The 20,221-nt window shown below is 47.9% G+C and overlaps 1 protein-coding gene across 1 annotated transcript in view; it reads right to left on the reverse strand.

Moving 5' to 3' along the window:
* SLC6A17 (solute carrier family 6 member 17) overlaps positions 1–19,661 on the reverse strand; it is a 53,564-nt gene extending 33,903 nt beyond the window's left edge. The window contains exon 1 of the mRNA XM_032804894.2: positions 18,583–19,661. The gene's annotated coding sequence lies outside the window, so the exon portion shown is untranslated. The remainder of the gene's footprint in view (positions 1–18,582) is intronic.
* Between the last annotated feature and the right edge of the window lie 560 nt (positions 19,662–20,221).

Consider the following 20,221-nt stretch of genomic DNA (forward strand, 5'->3'; position numbering starts at 1 on the left):
TTCTGGTGTCTGTAAGCTATAGGACCTGTAATATTTACATCTTGAAGTATACAGAGATAATCTTTACTTTTCCTTCTTTATAAAAGATTCTTTTTAGAGAACCTGTCATAAACAGATAGCTAAGGTATGCCTATTCACCTGCAAGGGTAACCAAACACCATAACCAGAGGACCAATCAGGAAACAAGATTTTTCAAGACTCAAGGAAGGGGAATTTCTGGGTGTGATCTTTCTCTCTCTGTGCTCTCCGGCTCTGAGATTGTGAACTGTCTCTCTCCAAGCTTCTAATCTTCTGTTTCCAAGTGTAATGTACAAAGGTAGAGACAATAGGTTTCATATTGTTTTGTATTTACATGTGTGTAGTTTGCTGAATGTTTTAAATTGTTATGTTCTTGTTTGGATAAGGCTGTTTATTTCATTTTCTTTAAGCTAAATACCGACTGTATAATTGTCAACTTATAACAAAGATCAATTTTTATGTCTTTTCTTTTTTTTATATAAAGCTTCTTTTTAAGACCTGTTGAATTTTTTCCTAGTTAGAACTCACCAGGGAATTGGTGGGGAAAGGAAACGGAGGGGAAGGGAAAATCTCTTTGTGTCAGAGTTGCAAAGCTACCTTTGCAGGGACTCTGACTGAGGTGAAAGAAACTTGATCTCTCTGTTTTGCATTTCAAGGAATTGAAATAGGGTGATCGTCCATGGGCCAATCTAGGATGGGGAAGCCTGGGAGGAAATAAAGAGAACAAGGGGAGGGGTTATTTCCCTTTGTGTAGGCTCAGGGCATCTAAGTTTGGGTCCCCCAGGGAAGGTTTTTGGAGACCAGAGTGGCACACTGATCTGGCTTCCCCAGGGAAGGCTGGGGAGATCAGAGTGCCCCAAAACACTATATTTTTGGGTGGTGGCAGTGCTATCAGATCTAAGCTGGTAATTAAGCTTAGAGGATTCATGCTAGTTTCTCATTTTCTGAACTCTAAGGTTCAGATCTGGGAAGGAATGCTATGACACCTGTCCTTAAAACGCTTTAGGACATTGGATGAGTTTGTTTTACTGATCCAGGGCTCCCAGAACCTGACAACAAGCAGGGCTCTGCCAGGTCTCCTGTCAAAGAACACAACCCAGATACCCTTACATCAGGACTGGGTGATGCCAGGCTGTGCAGAGTTGACACTAGTCCTGTGCTTTGACATTCCAGCCCAGCTATCAATCAGACAGAGAGCTGCAAACCACACAAATCCCCTGGATTTTGCTGCTCTTCCACCAGGCTTGAAATGAAGGTGCTGACTGGTGATGTGCATTTGCAAAACCACCTCCCAGTTAACATGCCCGAGGACAAACAGAAATTTGACCCTAATCCCACCAACAGCAAGCATTGGCCTTCACTTCCCACCCTCTCCATAGTGGCAGAGGTATGGGCTGTCTGCCAGACAGAGAAACTCACTTGTGGAAGTGTGCACACATGACATAAATGACACTGGCCCAAAGACTACGGGCCCCAACCTGCTCCCACAGAGGTCAGTGGTTTTCTCCATTTGGCTTCAATGAGTGTTAGATCTGCCCTGTGTCGGTGTCTGGGGATATTTAAGGCTTTTTTTTCTTTACATTTTCTTTTATTTCCTCTTTCTCAGCCTCTCTTTTGGTTTCCTTCTTAAAAGCAAGCAAGCAAGCAATTTTCTTGAAAAAAAAAAAAAAACACTTTCCAAAGAGCCTATATTCTTTCTAAAATTGCATGGGGCCTTGCATCTTCTCCTGAAGCAGCTGGTGCTAGACCCCCCCACTTTCACCAGTTTTACAACAGAATATTTCCACTGACCTCAATGGAGTCTCTCCTGATTTACATCACAGGAGATAGAGGGGAATCAGGCCCAATGAGTTACTCTTGACTGACACCAGGGTGAATGAGAAGAGAAAATGAAAACCGCAGAGAGACAATGCACAACAAGAAACACCAATGTTTTCTGGCACTGACATGGAAGATGTCGGCACTTCACACATCTTGACAGCATTATAAGCAGATCAGGAGGAACAGATGAAGACATTAAAGCCACCATAGCAAAAGCCAGCCTGGAGAAATGGAAATATTACCCTCCAAACTAAACTTTGAATAGTTAACTTCCTTGTTAAGTCTGTCATGCTATATGGTGCTGAAACATGGAGACTTATTAAGATCTTACCAGCTAAATTCTGACTTTTTATAAACAGCTGCCTCAGACAAATCCTCAGCCTCAGGTGAGCAGGAAAAAAAGGCATCACAAATGAAGAACTTTGGAGGAGGACAAAGTAGAAACTGATAGTCCAGGAAATTGAATGAAAACAGAGGTGGCTAGAACACACATGGAGGAACGACCCACACCACACAACAAGACAGGTGCTGGGCTGGAATTCCCGGGCAAGAGGCAACAAGGTAGACCAAGAACAACTGGGAAACACAACAGGAGCAGAACTGAAAGTCGCCCCGACGGCATGGGAAGAAGCTAAGACCGCGCAAGAGATGGTCAGAGCTGGAAGGCAGGGTGAAGGCACTGTGCTCCACATGGAATAAAGAGGCATGAGTAAGTCAAGAACTAAGTAAGGAGTAAGAAAGTCAAGACTGAGAAGAGAATGAGGCCCAAAGGAATTACTCCTGATTTACAGTGGGGTGAGAGAGAGAGAAACAAAGCCTTTTGTTTCCTCACAGATCTGTAAATGTCAACTCTATGAAGCTTTATCAGTAACAATAACCACTTTTTCTCTCCTCCTTTCTGTTTATTCTGCCTTCTCTCCTTTTCTTCCACTGCAAAAGTGTGGCGGGGGAGGGAGATACCTCCTGTGTCTGCAGTTTTCTCCCAGATCCATTTGCCTCGATGCCCACTCCTGATCCGCTGACAATCACTATATAGCACAATACCATTTCTGCATCCCCTTTCGGCTTTGCATTCTCTGCACTGCTCTTCCTGGTGGCCTTTCTCCTGAGAATCCTCTTCCCAGCCTTGGGGCTTTTTCACAGGGCTTATGCCAGAAGAGATCATTAGATCATCTAGTCCAGTGATTCTCAAACGTTTGCATTGGTGACCCCTTTCACATAGCAAGCCTCTGAATGTGACCCCCCCTTATAAATTAAAAGCACAATTTTTTATATTAAACACTTACAATGCTGGTTTGAGGGTGGAGACTGATAGCTTGCGACCCCACGTAAGAACCTCACGACCCTCAGTTTGAGAATCCTGGATCTAGTCTGACCTCTTGTACAGCACAAGTCATTTCCCGCAGTACTTGTGTTAGGCTAAAGCATCTCTTCCAGAAAGACATCCAAGCTCACTCTGAAGCTATCAGGAGATGGAGATTCCACCTGGGGAGCTTGTTCCAATGGTTAATCACCCCCACTGTTAAAAATGTGTGTGTCATTTCCAGATGGATTTTGTCTGATTCAGCATCCAGCTGCTGATTCTTTCTCCCTGTGCTATCCAGCTCCCCTGCTAGTATAAGTGGATCAGGCAGCAACCCCTCTGGGCGGGCACATTAAAAAATCAGGGCCGGCCTCCCTCCCCTGGGTCACATAACCAACCTCCATGTCAGTTCCTGTGCGCAGCTCTTGCTCTTCCTCTACAATGAGCAGGTCCCTTTAAAAAGGGGCCATGAAGTAAGGTCATTGGCTCATGGAATATCCATCACTAGAGCAATCAGCGATTTGTAGCAGCCTCCATGCTGATAAGTCCACAGAAAGATTTAATCAGAGCAATCACCAATGCATTAGACTCGGCTTACAATTCATTACCCAACAACTGGGGGGAAATCAGACAGGAGCCTGGGCTCACAGCCTGCTGTATTTCTCAGAAGCCTGGACAATGGCTGGCAAAATGAACAGCCCAAGTTCATTCTGGGGCTGTTAAAAATTCAGAAATAAGATGGTGAATAACCTCTGACAGAGGTCTAGCAAACAGGCCACTAGATTGGGCAGCAAGAGATCTGGGTTCTAATCTGATTTCTGTCACTAATTCAGATTTTAAAGGTATTTCCATGCCCACCTTTAAAATAAGTCAGACCTGTCTTCATTCTGTGCCTCAGTTTCCCCGCTCAAATTTTGTCTGTCTTATCTCTAGACTATAAATTATCCAGAGCAGAGCCTGTCTCTTATTATGTGTGTGTACAGTGTCTAGCACAGTGCTCTCAGTTGGGGCCTTCGGGTTCGACTGTCGTACTATTCAGAATAAGCCTGGGACATGCAACTAGTTCTGTGTGTGAACACGGGATGACACATATAGGCTTGTGAGATTGGAAGGTGATGCAGAAGAAACAGCTTTGTTGCCCTGTTGGCGGGAATGAGGGACTGGTTAGCTCCCAGTAGACAGTAAATAGATACTCACTGGGACATTGAGTGACCTCAGCAGAGAGTCTCAGCGTTGAACAGGTCTGGGCTACCTCTGCCCTGGTTTTGCCAGGGCCTCCATCTCTGTAGCGGTTAATGAGAGAGATCTAGCCCAAGATTTTCCAGAGTGACCTTGGCGGGGGGTCTCAGCCTGAGACATCGAACTGCGCCTGGTTTTCTGAGGGTGGACACTCAGTACTGTCTGAAAACCAGGCCCCTTTGATGGGTCTCAAGTTAGGCACCCAAAATCACCAGGTGCTTGGGAAAATCGTGGCTGAGGTGACTTCCTTGAGGTCACACAAGCCAGGCTTGGAGCCTAGATCTCCTGAGTCCCAGCTCAGTGCCTTAACTGCAAGCCCATCCATCTTGCAACACTGTTCAGCGACTGAGAGGAAAGGATTGTTGGCCTGACTCTGATTGCTATGGGGCAGCGAGGTGTCCACCCCTCACAAACACCAACACACCACCCGGGATCCTTACCAAAGAGACCAAAGACTGAGCAGCCCAGGGCTGCAGACCCTTCCTCTCACCCTCTGGGGGTTGGTTCCCTCCAGGCAGGGCTGAGGTACATGGGCAGGATGGGAGGAAGCTTGTACTGCTGGGCCTCCATGTTCTGTGGATAAATAGGGGGATTTGATTCTCCAGAGCTGTTAACCTGGCACCTTTCACAAGTGCTAAATGATCCATCACATCAGTCTTACAAGACTTCACCATCACCTGTTCCTTTCAATGATCCTTTCGATACAAATGGTGCTGTCTTGTTTCTATGACATCCCCCGCTCTTTAGGAATTCAAGGCAGGAATTACTCGGATTTTTCCCCGCCCTCCTCTTTCCCGCTGCTTCATTCATAAGCCATTTGGAGATAGAAATTCCGGGAAACTCCTATCATTCCTTCAGTCAGAGCCATGCCCTGGAGCTCTGGTAGTTGCTGCTTGCATTTGGCAGCCAGAGAAGCTAGCCGTTTCTCGGATTGGTTTCTGCCATCTGGCCATGCTGCCAGGGCGAGGGAAAAGAATCGGAAGAGCTCTGAGGTCTGCTGGGGTAACTCACACAAATATAAGTGAGTGTTCCTATTAGCTGCAAGCGCCAGAAAGTGATGATTAAATGAAGAGGGACAACTTCATTCCTGGGGCAACTCCACCGACTTTAGCTGAGTTACACCAGGAACACCAGAGTTTTAAAGTGATCACCTCCCAGGGTTGGACAACTTCAGAGAACCTGATGAACCTGGGTGCCTAAGGTAGGCTTCTCAGTTCCACATCTGGGTGCCAGTTGGTGAACCTGGGTGCCATAACTTATACCCCAACTTGGGCACCAATCTGGGCTCTGCTAAGCTGCTCTGTGCTGCTCTGTTGCTGCAAAGCAACCTTAAATCCAACTTTGAGGACTTCCTGGCATATTCCCTGGTGCAAGAGAATCCTCCATAAGGGCAGGGCCACCACAGATGCTCCTGAGTCATCCCCCAATTCTGGCCCATGGCTCAGAGGACACAGCTGACAGAAAGGGACCGTCTCTAGGCCTAGTGGATAGGCTACTGAACTGGTACTCAACAGACCTGAGTTCCATTCTTGGCTTTGCCACTGGCTCGTTGGGATACCTTGCGCAAGTCACTTCTCCTCTCTGTGCCTCAGTTTCCCCATCTGTCACATAGAGATAATGAGACTGATCTTCTTTGTCAAGTGCTAGATAAGAGTAGTATCATTACTTATTATGCCCTGGTGATTCCTAGGCATCCAAATAGCCCCTTCGGGGTACAAGAGACACAAGGTAGGTGAGGTAATATCTTTTATTGGACCAACTTCTGTTGGTGAAAGAGACACATTTTTAAGTTACACGGTGACCTAAAGAAGAGCTCTGTGTAGCTCAAAAACGTGTCTCTTTCACCAACAGAAGTTGGTCCAGTAAGAGAGATTATCTCACCCACCTTGTCTCACTAATGTCCTGGGACCAACACAGCTACAAGAACACTGCAAACAAGCTTCAGGCTACAGGCAGCTGATGTAAGTTACAGCAGCCTTTGGGCTGTTCTGAAATGCGTGGGGCAGGGACAGAGGGGTGCTTGATCTGGCAGCTGGCAGCCCCAGGATCAAATGAGAGAAAAGATAACATAAAACCCCTCCCCTCCTGTGCAGCTGCAGAAAGGCAGAACTCCAAGCCCTGGGGCTGCCACCCGCAAACATGGATGTATGCTGGGGTCCACCACTGTATTGTTCTATGCACAAAGCTCCCTACACTGCTGCTTGCTGCAACTCACATCCCCTCCTTACCTTGCCTCACCCTTCTGGCTCAGATACAGTCACACAAAGAGATAGACTGGATCCTCCTTGGACCAGACCATTGGTTCAGCAAGTCCATTATCCTGCCTTTTCATAGAATCATAGAAATGTGGGGCTGGAAGGGGCCTCAAAAAGTCATGCGGTTCAGCCCCCTGCACTGAAGCAGGACCAAGTAAACCCAGACCAGCCCTGACAGGTGTTCATGCAACCTCTTCTTAAAGGAACTGCAGTGATGGAGATTCCACAACCCTTCGCGATAACCTGTTCCTGAGCTTAACTATCCCTACAGTTAGAACGTTTTTCTTAATATCTGTCCTAAATCTCCCTTGCTGCACTTTAAGCCCACTACTTCTTGTTCTGCTTTCAGTGGACATGGAGATCAGTTGATCACTGTCCTCTTCCTAAGAGCCCTTAACACATTTCAGAACTGTCCTCAGTCTTTGTAAGATTAAACAGGCCCGGTTTTTTTAACCTTTCCTCCCAGGTCAGGTTTTCTAAACCTTTTCTCATTTTTGCTGCTCTCTCTTCAATTTGCCCACCTCTTTCCTAAAGTGTGGTGGCCAAAATTTTGTTGCTGAAACCCGTCAGGTGTGGTATTCTGCCTGCATAATGGCTTCAAAGAGAAAACACTATGTCCCATAACTGTAGAAAGTTGGGTGTGTGGTTCAGGCAGTAGGTTCTATTTCTGGCTCAGTCGTAGATAAAATCATTGTAGGGCCAGATCCAGAGCCTGCTGAGATCATTGAAAAGATTCCCAAGAATTTCACTGGGCTTTAGAAACAGGCTCCTATCTATTCTTTCAAAGTTGTAGTTAGAGAAAATGTTTCTACCTGACCCTGTGTCAATCAAGCCCTGAAACCTCAGGGTTTCTGGCACTCATCTTAGCATAGGATGCTCCTTTTGCAGGCAATTTTTCTGCTGTAGTAACTGCCATGGAGTTGTGAGATATTGGCATGAATGGCACGTTATTATACAATTAAACTATTGTATCAATCTTGACAGAATATTTAAACAGCTTCACTGTATCATTTTAGGAGACTCCTGATCCAGCAGAGCCCAGAGATCTGACACTGTAGCCTAGCAACGGATGCAGAACACCGCTTAAAATAGCTTTTCTAATAGAAGCAGGAACTGAGCTGGTGAACTGTGAGCTTTCTTAAGGGGCAGAATAATGAGGTGAAAGGAAGCAAAACAGTCAGAAAATTGCTCCTTGCCAAGCACCTGTTTCCCCACTGTGCTGCTCTTTAACCCTTTCAGCAAGTCATTGGCGTCTGTTCAGGAGTTCAGCCACTGCCTGACCTGCAGTCCTCGGCTTCTAAGTCATCATGGGCCAAATGGTGAGATCTTTGCTCAGTCCTTATTCAGGGAAAATCGGTGCCATTTTCAGTGGACATTTGTCTAAATAAAAGGGACATTTGCCTGAAAAACTACGTAACAACTTTCTATTAAAATATAGGACGTGGTTCTCTCACTCACCCTGATGCAAATGAGGAGCAACTCCATTGGGCCTGATTCTGTCCTCGCTCACGCCAGTGTAAATCAGGAGTAACACCACTGAAATCAATCGAGTTACACTGGCATAAGCAAGAGGAGGATCAGGCCTGACCAGGAAGTGCTACAGAAATGGATGGTAGAGCTGTCCTTGGTGCTGAAATGTGCTCATGGGCTCCAGGGCTAGCTGCAGAATAGTGAGGGAGATTAAAAAGCGTGATCCTTTCCTACAGGGCTAACCAAATTTTGCCTGGCTGAGTGGCCTGTTGGGAGAACCCTGAGGGCAGCACCTAACCCGCACAGATTTTAGCCATCCTCCTCTTTAATATGAAATTCCTCCGCTCTATTCTTCCAGTCTGGCCATATTAGACTAGAAGCACCTCTGGGTGGCACTGCTTTCTGGTTTTAAAAATGGGTGTCATAAATCAGGGGCCTGGATCATATTTCACCCACGCCAGTGTACATCAGAAAGAGCTGTATTAAAGTCAACAGGGCCTCGCGGGCCAAATTCTCCGCTCAGGTATACTAGTACGACACTACTAACATCACAGGAGTGTAGGGGAAAAGAGAATTTGAGCAAACACCAAGGTGAGCGCAGAACTAGGCCTGAATTGCACCCCATCCATTCCCAAGACCCTCAGCATCCCAAAGGGCCAGATCCAAGCCTATTGACGCCAGCCAGATCCTTTCCATTGACTGCAAGCTCAAAGGCCAGGCCTCCCCTAATTTGAAAGTGTGTTTCAATTCCAGCATTTCCACCACTGTTGATTGAAAAGGGATTTAATCAAAAATTCATCTTCTAAAACAAACAAACAAAGACAAGTCTGATCAGCTGACAAACATGAGCCTTTCTATTCTGATTTGCTACAGAAAGCCCATGTTACTGACAGATGGGGACTTTGTTTACTCAGGGCTTGTGGCATTAATTTTCTTAAAATGTGCATGTTCTCTGTCTTTAGAAGAAAGATGAGGGCATTTCTAGCTCTCGGGTTGCAGCAACTGCACTTGAAATGCTCAGTGGTTGCCGCATATTTGCAGTAATATTTCACACGTAACGACTGTGCTGGTTTTTCGGTCATCTGCCTGTGGAAATGGGCCTATTTGCAGACCGGGCTCTAGAATTCCCCGTGGCAAGACTGAGAGAATTTGCCAGCTAAAGGTAGTTCCGGTGCCGTGGCCGGAATCCCTAAAGGACTCATCAGAGAGCATATTCTCATTGCATATCCATATCACATGATTAAAGATTGCTGGGCCAGATCCATCCCTAGTGTAACTTCCACTGAAGTCAATGGATTTATGCCTGGGATGAATTTGTACCTGCGTCATATAAGCCCACCTTTGGTGTTCCCTAGCTTTGTCCCTTGGGGCTGCTTTATCCCCTTAAATCTGCTAAGTTACTGGTTGCTTAGTATTGCTAGACATCTGTACTGTTCGATATTATGCGCACCTGGTTATATGTACTGTCTGCCTTTGTGCTGATAGTTTTACTCCAATAAATTGTACATGATGCTGGAGCTGAAAAATGCATTTTTACCATCCAGAAATATAGATAATGGAACAATGTGTAACTCCTATTGCATTCCCTTCTCTAGCATCCTCTCTGCCGCAGGGGTGCTTTTCAAAGACAAAGAGGGCAGCCCGGAGTCCAACTCCCATTGAAAGACAATAGGAATTGGGCACTTACCTCCTATTTGCGCCTTTGAAAATCTCCTTCCAGAACTGTAAATAAAACATAGCTATGCAAATAATGTAGCCCATTACATATGTATATTCAAACAGGAACACAGGGATCACCATGCCAGAACAGACCAGAGGCCTGTATCTTGTCTCTAGCAGTGATCAATATCAAATGCTTCAGAGGAAGGTGGAAAAAACCCTGCAGAAGCAGTGATGGGATCCTCTGTCCCCAGAAAATGTGTCTTCCTAACTCTCATATATCCAAGGTCTTAGTTAAGCCTCCAAGCAAAGAAATTCAGAACATAAAAGTAAAGATAAGGTCAGCAGTGACTTTGGGAACATGGCACCTTCTTACTCAAGAGATCGGCTCCCTGCTGGGATTCAGTCTGTTACAAGGGTTCTCAAACAGGAAACTCTTTTCTGTACCATGCCCCTTCCTGGAGACTCTCTTATCTAGCTGGGATCTAACCAGGAACCCCTCCCATTTAGAGATATGGGAAGGGCAGGGTGGTGGTTACTTACTGGCAACTGTTCGTGACCTGCAAGTTGAGAATATCCACTCCAGTGTCAAATCTGCTGACTTTAAGTGACAAATATTAGTCTCTATTCATTACTTTTCACTCCTGCCAACACTGCAGAGCCAATACAGATCTAGGCGAGTGAGTGGCAGCCTCCTTGGGCTCGTGCATTGTTAACAGCATTGTTAACTGTTCTCTGATTGCAGAATCTATATTGCTAGCAAATGACATAGGAGCTGGAAAGAAATTCAGCTTGACGGTCACAGTCCAGCTGGGATGCTGAAGGCCTAGCAGTTACAAAAGTGACCTTATTTCTAATAATAACTTTCAATGGGAGTTTGGTGACTAAATACCTTTGAGGATCTGGACCATAGAGCGTAAGCGGTGCATTGGTATTATGCTGGCTCTCCGAACAGGGGTGAATGTCACCCTTTGTGAGTAAGTTTGGTACAGAGTAAAGTAACATGAACTATTTTCATAATTGCTGCCCAGAACAGACCTGTCTTTTAAGAAACTGAAATCCCATCTTTAACCAGGAAATTGCAGTTTAGGGGCCTGATCCAAAACCCACTGAAAAACTCCCATTGACTTCACAGGGCTTGGATCAGGCCCTAAAGGCACAGGATGCAGGGTTGGCTGGTGTGTGAGGACTCCTGGGGCACCTAGGTGCTGACGGTGAGCAGGAGCGGCTTATGCTGTGGCTGCCTACGCTGTCCGAGGTCTATGGACAGCCAGAGGGGCCCAGTAGCTGTGGGTATGTCTACCCTGCAACTAAATACCCATGGCTAGTCAGAGTCAGCTGATTTGGGATTACAGGCCTTCGGTTAAGGGGCTGTTTCATTGAGGGGTAGATGTCTGAGCTCTCAGACCTGCCCCCATCACGGAGCTCCAGATCCCGGGCTCCAGCCTGAGCAGCTACGCTGCAATTAAACATCCCCTTAGCCTGGGCCAACCATGGCTGTTTAATTGCAGTGGAGACATACACCATGGGACCCACTCTGGTGCCTTCCATTAGCCTGAAATGTGAACATTTACAAGGGAACGTGCTCTGCAAAATAGCTGCCCAAGGACTGGAGGCTTCTTGGCAAGGCTCTGCACGCTTGCCGCAGCACTAAGGGCGCTCAACTGTTCTCACAACACTGACATCGCATGTTCCAGTTTAACAAGCCCCATTAAGTCAGGCTTCCTGCTCCGTTATGAATTGCTTAGTAGAGGAGGGAGTTGCTGTGCTGTGTGTTGCCTCCCTGGCTTTCTCAGGGCAGTAGCCAGAGATCAATATAATGTTGGCTCAGCGTTCTGTCAACAGCAGCAAGTTGGGCTGGGCCACTGCCTGATGGGATAGTGTGGCCCACCTGACCTGAGAGGCAACACAGATTACAGCAGCCCCTCTGGCCTGTGCATGGGTGAGTTATTGGAAACCAATTAAAACCTTGGGCCTGGAAAACTCCTCTGACACTGCAGTGGAGTAGATCACTTTTCTCCAAACCCTTCCCAGACCCCTCTGCTTCAGCATGCTGCTAATAATACTGAGCAGATCTCAAAGGATTTTATGAAGGAAAGTAGCACTGGCCCCATTCTACATGTGGGGAAACTGAGGCAGAGAGGAAGGAAAGGACTTACTCAAGGTCACACAGTGAACTGGTGGCAGAGCTGGGAATAACGGCAAGATTGCCTGACTCCCAGGCTGCTGCCTTGCCACTTGACCCAGCCTCCCACCCCAGGCTGCCTCCTTTTTTCATCCTACCTTGCCCCGGTGGAAGCCTCATTCCTCCCAGGTTCCAGAAGCCTCAGAGATGACCAGGAAGAGGAAATGTGTCTCTAGGGGGGTATCCTGCCTCTGCCAGGCAAAGTGTCCAGCGAACGAGGCCTAGAAATCCAGCATGCCTATGCACCCCTAGCCAGCAGGCCCTTAGAAACAAGTCTTGTAACCAGCTGTGAACTGGCTATCTCTATCATTTGAATAAGCACATTGTGTGCTCCCAGTCAGCCTGCCACATGTAACTCAGAGAGAGAGGGATCCCAAGATCAGAGAAGAATAACTATACTTAGCATCTATCATCAGTATGGACAGGGCCCCCAGCACCTCTGCTTAATGTATTTCTCTTCCCAACACCCCTGGGAGATACAGCAAAGCTATTATCCCCATTGTCCAGAAGGGGGAACTGAGGCACAGAGAGACCAAGGTACCCACCTACAGTCATACAGGGAGCCAGTAACAGAGCTGGAGGGTAAACCCAGGACTTCTGCATCCCAGGTTAGTGCTCTAACCACTGGACCATCCTTCCTCTCTTTCCCAGCTTCATCTGCAAAGCTCTGTATGGACACATATAGATTCACCCTCCCAGCGCCCCTGTGAGCTTGGCAAGCCAGAGTCATTATCCCCACTTTGCAGATGGCAGAAACGGAGGCCCAGAGACCCACTCCGTGTTACAGAGGGGAGGCGGCAGCACAGCAGAGCTTCAGTTGCAGGAGTTTGATAGGAATTGAACAAGGAGTAGAGGAATTAGGCTCGTGAGAGTTGCAGGTGTGTGTGGCCCCTCTTAGGGAACCAACGCTGGAGCTCTTTACTCAGGCAAAACTCTCATTGACTATAATGGGGGTTTGCCTGAATAAGAGGCTGATTATAAACTTCTGGGTGCCGTTGCCTTCTCCTAAAAGAAAACCAGCTGGAGGAAGCAAAGGGAGAGGAAATTGCCATGAAAGATCCCCCACCCCGCAGTTGTTTCTGTCATGAGTTCTCCCTCTGCAGAGCAGGCTGCAGGGCCTTCTCATGATCCTCGGGGATCTGCACAAATTCTGTGGATCAATGAAAACCCAGACCCATTGGCATGGAAGGCTCCACACTTCCGTTGCATGCCCCACTCCAGTCTGCTTCTTAGTGGCACAGCTCCCCTGCATGTGCCCAGAACTCAGATCAGTCACTGCCCTCATTCAGAAGGGAGGCAAGACATTTTTCAAGATCAAGAAGAACTGAGCGACATGGTCTTTTGCCATGCAGATTTCATTTGGGGCCCACTGTGCTTTGACATTGCACCTTAAGCCTGTGACTGCTGCTGTGACACATGCCAGCATGCGAACGTGTTCCCAGCCACCTCGCTCAAAGGGTGATAGGCACTACTGAAAAATGTCAGCCCCAAGCTAGGCGGAAGGGAAACAGATCAAAGCAGCAAAAGGCATTTTTTATAAGGACATTAGGACCTGATCCTGGGGTGCTTTGCCATTGAGTTGCATCGCTGCAGGATCAGGCCTTAAATGCTGCTTTAATGGGCTTATCAAGATTTAAAGAGGAAGCCATTTATGCAGGGGGGGGGGTTTAATTGGCCTTGTTCCCTTTGTACTAAGGGGCCACATTTCCAGAATGTCAGCCTCCTCTTTGGCACCAGCCAAAATTTGCATTTTATGCTCCCAGACGCTACAGAGATGGGCAGCAACATAAAACCCTAAGCTAGATTTTTGCCTCCAAGTTGAACTCTGGGTGCAAATATGAGTGGTCATCCCTCTACTGATTATGCACGAAAATGGGCTGGTCAGGGATGCAAATGCTGAGACTCGTGCCCACAATTTATGGTGCAGGGACATGTGCTCGAGTGGCGTTTGCACCCACAAAAAGAGAAGCCAGGCCTCAATTCTTTTAAAAAATGTCCCCCTTATGTCCTGTAGCGACTGGTGCCCACATCTATCCTCTCTCGCTTCACCCTGCAGAGCTGTCCAGTGCCTCTCCTTGTGACACCAGAGGCTGGCTTCTCAGCCGGCGTAAATAAAATGAATGCAGTGGTGATATGCTAATTTATACCAGTGGAGTCTCTGACCCCAGAATCTTTGATGCACTAAGAAACAGCCTTTGTTTTTCAGAATTTCCCTTTGCAACACTGTCTGCCTCTAGCACCTTTCCTCAGAGGACCTCAAAGCACTTTCCAAGGGTGGGGTAGTGCTACTGGAGTGAAATATGTTCGTTTCCTTCACTCCCTGTAAAAATGTTGTTAGGGGATAGGAAACATTCACATACTAATGGTCCCATTCTCTATAAGGGAAACTGAGGCACAGAGCAGTGAGGTGACTTGCTCTAGGTCACACAGTGAGGCAGAGGCAGGGTAGGGGAGAGAACCCAGGAGGCCTGACTCCTCACAGCCCTCTGCTGTAATCACTAAACCATGTTCATTTTGCTCCCAGGTGCACGTTGTGCAGCTCCAGTGTTCAACTCTCCAAAGGCATGAACCAAGGCCAGATCCAGGGGCCAGAAGGTGCCCAACTCACTAGCGAGTCCATGAAAAGTCAAGGGTCACTTTATCAAGGTAACAGAGAAGTGAAGATCAAAGACACAAGGGGCAAGGGAGTGTCAGCAGTGGGGAAGGCCACAGTTATCTGTGGTGGATCTGGGCCCTGTTCCGTCCCTGGTTCCAACCAAGATCAGGGTCGCATTGTGCCAGGCGCTGTGCAGATGCATCGGAAGAGAGAGTACCTGCCCTGACGAGCTTCTGGCCTAAATAGAGGAGACAAAGCGTGATCGATCCCAGTTGTACAGGTGGGAAATTGAAGCAAAAGAGATTAAATCAATGGTCTTAGGAGCTGGGCCTGAGTGACTTGCTCAAGGTCATACCGCGTGTCTATGGCTGAGCAGCAAATTAAACCCCAGTTCCACAAGCCCTAACCACAAGCTCTGTATTCCTCTCAAAAAGCAAACTCTACGGGATAGGACATGAGACCAGGACTGCAGCATCATGGGTTCAAGTCCAAACTGTGCCACAGACTCAGTGGGTGACCTTGGCAAATCATTTAATCTACTGGTGCTGCAGCTCCCCAGCCATAGAATGGATCTAATCCTTTCTTTCCTCATGGGGGGAGAGGGGGTCACGAGGACAGAATCCGTTGCTGATTCGAAGGTGCCCAGATACTACAGTGATGAGAGCTAGACAGCTCAGCCCTAGAACTCACAATGGGGGGAGGGGGGCATTGTGCGCACACAAGAACAAAGGAATGTTGCATCCAAACTGCACCATGTAGTCCCAAAAGGAGAATTTTTCCTGGATTGTGGAAGCGAATCAGCTCCTGGCACTGCTTTTACTGCACATCCCCTGGTCTTCTCTCTCTCAGAACAACCACGCGTACAATCCAAGCCACATCACTTTGCCAGCCAAACAACGAGAAGGGTTCCTGCTCTCAGGGATGCCAGGCTCCAGATCTGATCTTCCTTCCCTCCTTCCTAGCTGGCCCCATTGGAACACTGCCATCTGGACTCATTAGGGTTTCTCCCCTCACCCCCAGACCATCTATGTTAATTAGTTACATTTAATCAACACACCCGACAACAAAAATGACAGGCCGACTTCTAGCGTGACTCAGTCGAAACAAATGGCAGGCACACTCTGTACCCTATTGTGGGGTGAGTGTGTTAGTTGATTTACACTGACTCACCAGGAAAGTCTGCGCTCCAAGCAGGCTTGCTAGCTTTAGCAGCAGCAGGGGATGACTTCGCTACCATCAGGTGCACCTCAGCAGCTGAAACTAGAGGTGGGGGCCAAATCTCAACAGGGACAAACCATCCTTCTGAGGGGGATCAGCTGCGTGCCTGGCATCGGGGGGGCTTTCCAAAGAGAATTAGGCACTCAGAGCCTGATTCCTTCTTGCCCAGGCACTTACCCCAGGGCAGAGTGGGGACAAAATGTTACCATTCTAATTGGATAGCAGCTTACATTCATGCCCTGAGGCATCCGACCTTCATATACAACAGGCCTATAAATACCTGGATAGATTTAAATAATGAAATTCTGTGTCCTCTGCATGGATGTTACTAATGATGCTATGGCCCTTTAACTAACAGTAGGGGCTAAGCCAGCAAAACCTTCCCACGTGTTTTGAGTTCCTGCTCCACCACCCAGATGGCTGCATTTCATGCATATGTCCTGATTTGGGATGCAAGGTGATACCATGTAAAATAATATTCTTAGCTCTTTATTGAGAGTCCATTGGATAAAGCCCCCAGGAGCCCAGATGGGGTGATTATAAAGGAGTATCTCAGTGTTTATCATCCATAACAACATTCGGAGAAGGGGGATTTTCATACTTCATTAGTCAGGAATTGTCTGGACAAGTTTAATCATCTGATTTGGTCTCCTTTCATCTCTCATTTGGTAATATGCAAACATACATCAGCTGCAACAATGTAACACTGAACTTGAAGCCAGTTAGAGCCAATGATCATATGATTCCTTGCACGCTGCAAGCTTTATTACACTCACAAGATGATATTTTTCCCGCTGGAGCAGAGGAGCACTCCCTTCCCAGTTAACAGCACTAGCTTCAGATTAATGACCTACCGTGACAGCAAATTCCTTCTGGAAAACTGCACCTGAATGGAGTTCTAATACAGCTGATGCAACCCAAATCACAGCTTCCTCATTTCCAATCAGCTTCGCCTATTGTAACACAATGAACCTCTTTGTGTGTAAACAGTAAAGGCCAGACTGATCTAACTCACACTGGAGTAAATTCAGAGCATCGCCACTGAACTCAGTAGAATTACTGCGGATTTACACTGGTCCACTTGATTGCAATAGGCCAGATTCTGACCTTACAGTGGGTTTACGTTGATGTGACCCCAGTGGAGCAAATTCTCCTCTCAGATTGGTATAAATCTAGAATGACCCTGGAGTTAATGGTATATTCCAGATTTACACCAGGAAAGGTGCAAACAGCTTTTGGATTGATGTCAGGGAAGCTGCTCCTGATTTACACTGGAGCATGGTAGATCAGAAGTCTGGTCTCCTTTCGATCAATGACATTACAGTTCTCAGAGACTTTAAGGTCTGAAGGGACCATAGTGATCATCTAGTCTGACCTCCTGCACTTCACAGGCCACAGAGGCTCAACCGCCCACTCCTGGAACAGACCCAGTTAAACTAGAGTCCAGCTTTCCTGACCTGTTCACAGCATGTTCAGTCAGATACTTTCAAAGCCATACCTAGGCCAAGTGATTTTTTAAATCACAGAGCCACAGAGACGTAGGCCTGGAAGGGACTTTGAGAGGAAGGATCAAATAAACCTAGACCATCCCTGACATCCAACCTGCTCTTAAAAACCTCCAATAAAGGGGATTCCACAGCCTCCCTTGGAAGACTTTAACTGCCTTTATAGTTAGCAAGGTTTTCCTAAGATCTAACCTCTATCTCCCTTGGGGCAGATTACACCCATTACTTCTTGAATTTCTACTTTCACCATGTCTGTGTAAGCTCAAATGCTCGTCTCTCTCACCAACAGAAGCTGGTCCAATACATGATACCACCTCACCCGCCTTATCCGCTCCCAACCATCAATTCCTGGACCCAGGTGGGTTTGCCAGGATGTGGAAGCAAGCATCAGATCTTCAGCTTTTAAGCAGGGGGTGCGGTCTTCACGGGTGCAAGCCGTCATCACTTAACCCAGGGCAATGATGCTCTGCTGATTTACGCCAGCTGAGGATCTGGCCCAGAATGTGAGACCTAGAAGAACATGTGGCCTTGGGAATGCCCAGCGATTTACTGAAAAGCACAAATGTAGGAGGGGAAATGAGCCATCCCTGCACCTCCTGGCATCTTTAATCCGATGAACACACAAATATTACTGCCAATTTTCTGCCCCTACCCCCAGTAAGACTCCTGCTCTGAATTCACAGCATGCAAATAAATAACTAAATACAACTCAGGAATTGGAAATTAAATATTCTTTATGGTGGCATGTGCTTTCTGCCTCCCTCCTCAGTGTTATAGTCAAGGTCACCCTGGCAAGCCTGGAGCCTGTATGTAGTTCAGCAGAGGCATTTGGGAATTTGCAGGGTTGTTTCCTGATGCTGGGTTGTGGATTCCACTCAGCCCCACCAGAGGTAGGAGCCAGCTTGCCCCAGCTACTGCAAAAACCATTTACTCTTTTACATCACTCTCTTTCTCTGACTTTCTCAACCAGTCCTTCCTGTGTAACCCTTGTCCTTGTCCTTTGTGTGTATGTTTAGATTCCAGTTGGCCCTCATTTCCTTTCTCTCCCTCCCCACCCCCTTAAACCAGCCCCTCCCTGATTTCCTTCTTCCCAAAGAGGTTTGATTCCCCCTTCAGCACCGTAGCTTAGCAACTGGGGTGGAGGCGGGTTGTAATGGTGGAATAAAACAGGCGATCCCCTGTCTGAAGAGATGCTCCCTGGGAAGGGGGAGAGGAGACCCACCGAGGGGAAGTTGCGGCGACACAGGACATTGTAAGAGACAAAAGCCCGGGCACGTACTGATCTTGTGGCATAAGGAAGGCGTGAGTCTTACCTCTCTCCCTCGGATGCCGCCCAGTTGTTGAGGTGTGAGCGAAGCGCTCCTCCGGGATGCGGCAAGGAGAGCAGAGCGGCTGTCCCACGCCCCGGCACCCGCACCCGCCCAGCCCCGGGGCAACTGACCAGCTCCTGAGCTCGGGAACTGGCCCGCGGCGCGGCCTGTTCTGACGCACGGATGAACTCCCCAGATCTGTGCGCTGGGCTTGGACTCGAGCGCGGTCCTCCAGCGGCAGCGGCTGGTCCACGCCCGTACCTTCCCCGCTGCAGAAAGCTGGAGGGCTCCGGGCTGCTGCGGCTCGGTGAAAAGTGCGAGCAGGTCCCACTCCGCTCTGCTCAGCCCGTGTGGAAACACGGCCACATCTCCGCCTCTGCTCAGTCGCTGGGCAAGTGCTGTCACATCCCTCTGGAGCGCCAGCCACGTCTCTGCCTGCGCCCGGATCTGCTCCGACCCCGAGGAGACCAGCCACAGCCTGGGTGAGCGCTGCTTTCTCGCTCCCCTCCCTTTCACACAAAGGGGAGGGGGGACAATCTTTTAGCTGGGAGGAGGTGACGCAGGCTTGAGTCACTTGGAGATGCACGTCAGTGAGAAGCGTTGGGCTAGCGGACTAAGATCGGCTGAGAAGAGAGCTGGAGATACCAACGCGTGGGAGCGAAATCCTCCCCTTCTGGGACCTCTGGAGCTTTGTGGCTTTTTCATAACTAGCTTCCCCCCACCCCGCCGAGTGCAAAACGATTTGGCGGGGGGGAGGGGTTGCACAAGAAGGTGAATTTGCGGTGCCAGATCTTTTAGGTGGGTATCCTGCCTTCAGCTGAGGTCAATGCCTGATGCTTCCCAGAAAGGCAGAACCTTCCCCTCATGCAGCTAGCCAGTGGGGCAGCTTTGCACATGGAGTCCTTCCTGATCACTGTGGCAACAAACTATTTCTGCCCTGAACCATCAGATTAGATTGCCACTAACTTGTCGTGATGACAATGATGAGCACCTTTTATCTGAAAAAAACCCCACAAATATGTACTTTATGAACCTCACCGAACTCAGTGTCATCGAGTTTAAGGCCAAAAGGAGCCCCATATCATCTAGTCTGACCTGCTTAATATCACAGGCCACCAGCACTACTCAGCACTTGCACAGCACTCCTGGGAGGCAAGTTATTATTCACATTCCCAAATGGGGAAACTGAGGCACAAACAGGGATCATGAGCTGGGAATAGAACTGAGGGGACAAAATCTATTCTCAGGAATACCAGTGTAAATCTGGAGCCCCCCCTTGGAAGTCGATGGAGTTAGGACATGGATCTAAAGCTAATGGGCTTTGAATCCAGACCCACCCCTGCATTTACACTGGTGCCACTGCACAATTGACACCACATCTCCTGACTTCCACAAGGGCCCTCTGCCTCAGCTACCGATGTCCATACAGATCATAAAGTTACCCAGATAAATGATTCTGTTGAAAGCTTCTGATCTCCATTGATGAGTTATAATGAGGCCTTCAGCTGTTTATATCAAAAAAAGGCACAGCTGAACAAATTTGATGTCCGCTCTTTAGTCCAGGCAACGGTGGCTTCTTGTGTTGGACTAACTTGTCACTTAGCTACTTTTGTCACTCCAATCCACATATTATTATTTCTAT

This window comes from Chelonoidis abingdonii, chromosome 4 (assembly GCF_003597395.2).
Source record: "Chelonoidis abingdonii isolate Lonesome George chromosome 4, CheloAbing_2.0, whole genome shotgun sequence".
NCBI classification, from domain to species: domain Eukaryota; kingdom Metazoa; phylum Chordata; order Testudines; family Testudinidae; genus Chelonoidis; species Chelonoidis abingdonii.